We start from the raw sequence: 7,026 nt of genomic DNA on the forward strand, positions 1-7,026 counted from the left end.
GTCTGATGTCCTTTCTTATTACATGTATTTTTCTCTCTTAAGGGTGCTCGCGGGTCTAAATCAACTTTTTTTTCTAATATAGGATTTTTTGGGATACGATTGCTTTCAAGCAATCTAGATTTATACCAGTGGCTCAGGACAATGCCATCACGTCAACCGTTTTATTCTAAATATTAAGGAACATCTCAGATTCTCATAATTGTCTTGCTTTAAAAGGTAAAAACAAACAAAGGGATTGAACTTAAACAACTTTCCTATAATGCTCTTTTCATAATCTTCATGTTTGATATTTCCCTTTACTTATAAGCGTGTTTTTTAACAACACGGAAAATCAGAATTAAGCGGTATTTATATTTAATCTTTTTATGAAACACGTCAGAGGGAAGTCCCCAGTTTTGATAAAAAAAAGCGAGAGTTCTCTGAATTCCGATAAATCTATTTCTGTCATATAAGAACTGAAGTGGAGTTTTTCTTATATGTCACCGTTATTAAACTGATATTTGATATTGTACTTCCATAAAGAAATAGAGAACATCTAGGTCGTTTAATTGAAATTTAATATACGTTCTTGCTCCAGGATTTGTGTAGGTAATTATGCGCATGCGTATAGTTTTCTGGACTTCAAGGGGTATTAGCTATAATATAGATTGAATGGTTGCTCTGGATTCCCCACTCAACTGAATAATTTAAAACTCATGGGATCCTTTCTTTGTATGTCTGCTATTGGGGGTTATTGTTGTTGCATATGCATCATATAAATTAAAATAAATGTATTTTATAACTACAACACCCCTTCAAGCGAAATGGAGTCTTTCATATTATCGTTTCGAGTTGTCTCCCTTCCGGAAGTAACTTCCGTCAATTCTAAATGACTTCGAGAATAATTAACTTGTTCTGTCGATAAACATCGTATTATATTAAAAACGATCGCAATTTAAACCGAGGAATATGTACGGAAAGGAGTCATGACAACTGACCCAAAGGAAATTAAACATTTAAAAGAGTTAGGAATGGGGTTCCTCCACAGGCACTTGTTTCTGTCAATGTGGGGTTTACTATCCATACCAGTACAAAAAAACACAAGGTAGCTAACGGAAATTTTCAATGTGTTCGCTTCAACCAATATTTTTTTAATTTCCCTTGATTTTTTCACAAATAAAAGTACACCAGTCTGTCGGTAATTGATTTATCTTTACAATAAAACAACTTTCACGTACCTTGAGAATACCCCTCAAACAGAATAACACACTTTAGATGAGAATTATTGACCTTTTTCCAGACCATTGAATTTGTAAGGACTTAACTTCCGGTAAACTTAGGAAGTTAATGTAACTGTGTAATCCCATTGGTCACATTTTTCTGGTTACTGGTAACTAGTATAAATAAACAGGTAACCAGATGACTTAAACCAATGGGATTGCACAGTTATATTAACTTCCTAAGTTTACCGGAAGTTAAGTCCTTACAAATTCAATGGTCTGGAAAAAGGTCAACAATTCTCATCTGAAGTGTGTTATTCTGTTTGAGGGGTATTCTCAAGGTAAGTGAATGTTGTTTCATTGTAAAGATAAATCAATTACCGACAGACTGGTGTACTTTTATTTGTGAAAAAATCAAGGGAAATTAAAAACATATTGGTTGAAGCGAACACATTGAAAATTTCCGTTAGCTATCTTGTGTTTTTTTTGTACTGGTATGGATAGTAAACCCCACATTGACAGAAACAAGTGCCTGTGGGTTCCTCCTAGAATTAAAGTATGAAAATAGGTGATAATTAAGTAGTCTTTTTCTATTAATGATACATGTAAGTAAGAGAAAAGAGGAGTGAAGGATACTTGAGGGACAATCAAACTCATAGTCCAAAATAAACTCACAACGCCATGGCTAAAATATAAAAAGACAAATAGACAAATAATAGTTCACAAGACACAATCTAGAAACTTAAGACTAAGCAACACGAATCACTGCCAGAAACTGGAAGTGATCTCAGGTTCTCTACGAAGTTGTAGGAAGGCGTCCCAGAAAAAAAATTAAAATAGCCTTGCCAGACGGGATAATTATTTGGACTAATGATTAAGATACGAAGTGACTACCTTCTCTCACGCTGAGTCTCAATAACTGCTGTGGAAAGTAAACTTGGAATTTATTGTACAAAAATAAAACACAATAGGTCTAAGTACATTGTTCATACACTTTTACCCGGGATTGGCTATTTTGTAACTATTCATATTACGTAAATTACATTTTACATGTGCAGTTGAATTAGTTTTGAAAATAATATTATCTAGCTACATGTATACATGTGTCAATAAAAACAATGTCAATCGTATCCCTCAGAGCTCTATGATCAAACTTTATCTTATACCTAATAGAAATATAAAATAAGATATGGGGTCACCGTTCATTTAAGCTCACAATCTGCCTCCGAAAGAAGTATACATTTTTGTTAATGTCCTTTTTTTCTGTTGAACTAATAGGAGAAATATTGGTAATATTGAAATAAAAAAGAACTAGATTACAGAATCACTTATTATATAAATTTTAAAATTATTTAGTTTATGTGTACAGCTTGTTTCAAAACAATAATAAAATATATATATATATTTCAATTTAAACGTAAAAAAGATGACATTTTTGCACTATAGGGAGATAATTTGGAGCTTTTTCAATGATATGAACATTTTTAAAGTCATCTGTGGTCAAACCAAATCGATTTGTATGGATGATTTTTGTACCATATTATAAAGTAATAACTAATAGTTTTTTTTTATTATCTAGAGCTCTGTAAGAAAGAAAATGTGGAGAAAAACAATAACAAAAAAAAAATAATATGAAAACAAAATTGTAAACATAGTTCTTGACTAGATAATAAACATTAAGGGTGGTGTAAAAAGTGGGTATATTTTGAATTCTTAAATGGGCGTACAGTTTTAATGTTTAAATGGAAGTAGAATTCTTACAATTTTATATGTTTTGAGATTAAACCTATGATCTCCCTATGCTGTGTAACAGTGTCTTAAATTTTGCAATATTGTGATTTTGAATTTGTCGAACTTTTTACATTTGAAATCCATTCAGCATTAAAATATGTGATGCAATTTTCTTGTTATTCTTTGTTATTAATGATATTTATAATAAATGTTTTTGTCTCACCTGCCACAAAAGCTTCAGAATGCAAGACATAGGGATCTGGCGGCGGCAGAAGCTATTTGTATTATGCTTTATATTTCAGAAATTGATAGGCTTGGAGGATACATACCATTAATTCCATTCAGCATTTAAATAATATGTGATGCAATTTTCTTGCTATTCTTTGTTATTAATGATATTTATATTAAATGTTTTGTCTCACCTGCCACAAAAGCTTCAGATGCCATATTTGGAAGTTTCCGTCTGTCACATGTCTGTTGTCTTTGATCTCATTTTAGCTGACCTGGCCCGAAAGGCCAATTGAGCTTTTCTTATCACTTAATTGGCATCCGTCGTCTGTCCTCATCGTTTACTTTTTACATTTTGAACTTCTTCTAAGGAACCACTGAATGGAATCGAACCAAACATAACATGAATGTTCCTTATGAAGTGCGGACCAAGTGTTGTTACTTTTTAGCCGATCCATCTTCCAAGATGGCCACCAGCGGGGGACTTGTTTAACATAGGACCCAAGGGAAATGCATACAAATGTCTTATTTTAGAGAACCACTGAATGGAATGAAACCCAACTTAGCATGAATATTCCTTATAAGGTGCTGAACCAAGTGTTGTTACTTTGTCGATGATCCAACATCCAAGGTGGCCGCCAGTGGGCGGACTTCGTTTAACATAGGGCCCTAAGGGAAATACATGCAAATTTCTTCTTTCAGAGAACAACTGAATGGAATGAAACCAACCCTAGCATTAATATTCCTAGTGTTTTTACTTTGTAGCTGATCCATCATCCAAGATGGCCGCCAGCGGGGGACTTGGTTTATCATAGGACCCCATGAGAAGTACATACAAAAAAATCCACAGAATGGAATGCAATATTAAACCAAATTTTATCTCTTTTTTATGATTTCAAAAACCCAAGTAGAGTCAGGTGAGCGATACAGGCTCTTGAGAGCCTCTAGTTATGGTTCATCAACCTCTCTAAAAAGTTTTATGTAATTGAATTTCTCAATGATGAGTAATAGGATTTGATATATTGGTCATTGCGATGTCTATATGTTCTTCAGACAGAGTTCACTTGACCTCAACCTCATCATTAGATCCGCTTCCCAGATACTGTAAGCAGAACTTCAACTTTATTTGGTGTATGGAATGATTGTAAGGTGTACATATCAGTCTGGCAGGCCTATCTGACCTTGACCTCATTTTCCTTGTCTGAATGTAAAGTTTTCCTGGTTAATATGAAAATAAAGAGAAGTGGTATGATTGCCAAGGAGACAACTACTAGTATCCAATAATGTTCAATGAAGTGGATGTTAGTATTGTAGGCAATAGTACAGCCTTCAACAGTGAGAAAACCCCATACCGCGTAGTCTGCTTTAAAAGGCCCTGACATGAAAAATACGAAACAATTCAAACGACCTAATTTATAAAAAAAAAACTATTTGTGACAAAATACGAGACATGAACCAACAGCCATAGAACTACAGGTTCCTGACTTCGTCACATGCACCTAAAGAATGTGGCAGGGTTTAACAAGGGCTCAACCCTTACCTAACCTGGAAATTCTACGGAAAAGAGCTTTTATTGTTTTTGTTATCTCCGTCACAGTGAGGCCTTCAACACGGAGCAAACACAAACTGATTCACATGCACTGCAAGTTTAACTTTTTACCGTTCCTATGACCAAAATTCGGGTCATAAAAACTTTTTTGGGTAAAATTTGGATTCAAACCTCAAGTTCTTTGCCATTTGACTATCGACAGATTTCACCAAGGTCTTAAATAAAACCTGCGAGTTTTATATAGCTACACGTTATAATGCCAGTTGTGTATTTTGGGGTTGATCTTCGTTGTTAATTAAGCAAGTAAGCTATCCGATACATTATTTAAAAAAAAAAATAGCTAAAATTTAATAGAAAAAACTTTAGAATGGTGTACTTCTTGAATTAGGAAAATATTGTGTTTGGTTTCTATAAACCGCAAAAATCGGTTCATTATGAACTTTTTCCTTTCAGTTTTGTGTTGAGCTTTATAAAATAAAGGTTCATTAAGTTTTGTTGTTATTTTGGGAACATGTGTTTATGTTTACAATAATATTTAAATTATTTTAGCATAACAATAAGTCACCTTAACAAAGTTAAGAGTTTAAAGTTCTTTGTATGATAGCACGGACTGGTCATTCGCGGTAAAAGTTAACATTGAAAAACATTTTCATAGCTTGATCATTCGAAGCTCAGTCTTAGTGCAGTGAAGTTTCCCCCACCCCCTCACCCCTGTGTACATGTTTTGTGTAAGCTTATAATATTGTAAATGCATTATGCTTTTTCTGCAGATGTTACAAAGAACATTATGAAATTATGGTTTTGTGATATTAAAGATTCTATTTCATTGTTTCTCATTGTAGATATGTTTGTAAGACATGTATGCTGCAGCGGTCTTGGTGTGCTGGCAAAGAGATTTGAGGATCTTGAGAGCCTCTAGTTATGGTTCATCAACCTCTCTAAAAAGTTTTATGTAATTGAATTTCTCAATGATGAGTAATAGGATTTGATATATTGGTCATTGCGATGTCTATATGTTCTTCAGACAGAGTTCACTTGACCTTAACCTCATCATTAGATCCGCTTCCCAGATACTGTAAGCAGAACTTCAACTTTATTTGGTGTATGGAATGATTGTAAGGTGTACATGTCAGTCTGGCAGGCCTATCTGACCTTGACCTCATTTTCCTTGTCTGAATGTAAAGTTTTCCTGGTTAATATGAAAATAAAGAGAAGTGGTATGATTGCCAAGGAGACAACTACTAGTATCCAATAATGTTCAATGAAGTGGATGTTAGTATTGTAGGCAATAGTACAGCCTTCAACAGTGAGAAAACCCCATACCGCGTAGTCTGCTTTAAAAGGCCCTGACATGAAAATAAAGGTTCATTAAGTTTTGTTGTTATTTTGGGAACATGTGTTTATGTTTACAATAATATTTAAATTATTTTAGCATAACAATAAGTCACCTTAACAAAGTTAAGAGTTTAAAGTTCTTTGTATGATAGCACGGACTGGTCATTCGCGGTAAAAGTTAACATTGAAAAACATTTTCATAGCTTGATCATTCGAAGCTCAGTCTTAGTGCAGTGAAGTTTCCCCCACCCCCTCACCCCTGTGTACATGTTTTGTGTAAGCTTATAATATTGTAAATGCATTATGCTTTTTCTGCAGATGTTACAAAGAACATTATGAAATTATGGTTTTGTGATATTAAAGATTCTATTTCATTGTTTCTCATTGTAGATATGTTTGTAAGACATGTATGCTGCAGCGGTCTTGGTGTGCTGGCAAAGAGATTTGAGGACAGTTGAATTATTTGATAATAAAACTTTGCTGCAATCGTCTAGGCGAGCTGTTTCCCATATAGTACGGTGACCAGACCCAATATTTTATATATTTAATCGTCAAACATACTATATGACTATATTATATATCATTGGATGCGGATAAATGAGTACTTTTATAATATCGATGTCGTCAAAAAGAAATGTGGTAACAGTTTTGCATGAAATAAGGTCAAAAGATCAAATTCTTTGTTTTCCTTTTTTTCTTCCATACTTTTAAAATTTGAAGATATATACACCAATTTAGGTTAAATTTCAGATACAGACATGTTTTCAAATCAATTAATAATGCATTATCTCGAAAATGTAAAAAAAAAAATACTTAGGAAATCGATTTATTCTTGTAATTGGCATTTTTCAAACACTTGATCTATTCTACACAATTACTGTTAAAGTTACAATAGTAACTTTGCCGGCTGACATTCAACCTCAGCAATAAAAGATAAATATTATTATATTACCGGAAGAAGCCTTCTAGATAATGAAGGCGTAT

The sequence above is a fragment of the Mytilus galloprovincialis genome, chromosome 13 (genome assembly GCF_965363235.1).
Source record: "Mytilus galloprovincialis chromosome 13, xbMytGall1.hap1.1, whole genome shotgun sequence".
NCBI lineage: Eukaryota > Metazoa > Mollusca > Bivalvia > Mytilida > Mytilidae > Mytilus > Mytilus galloprovincialis.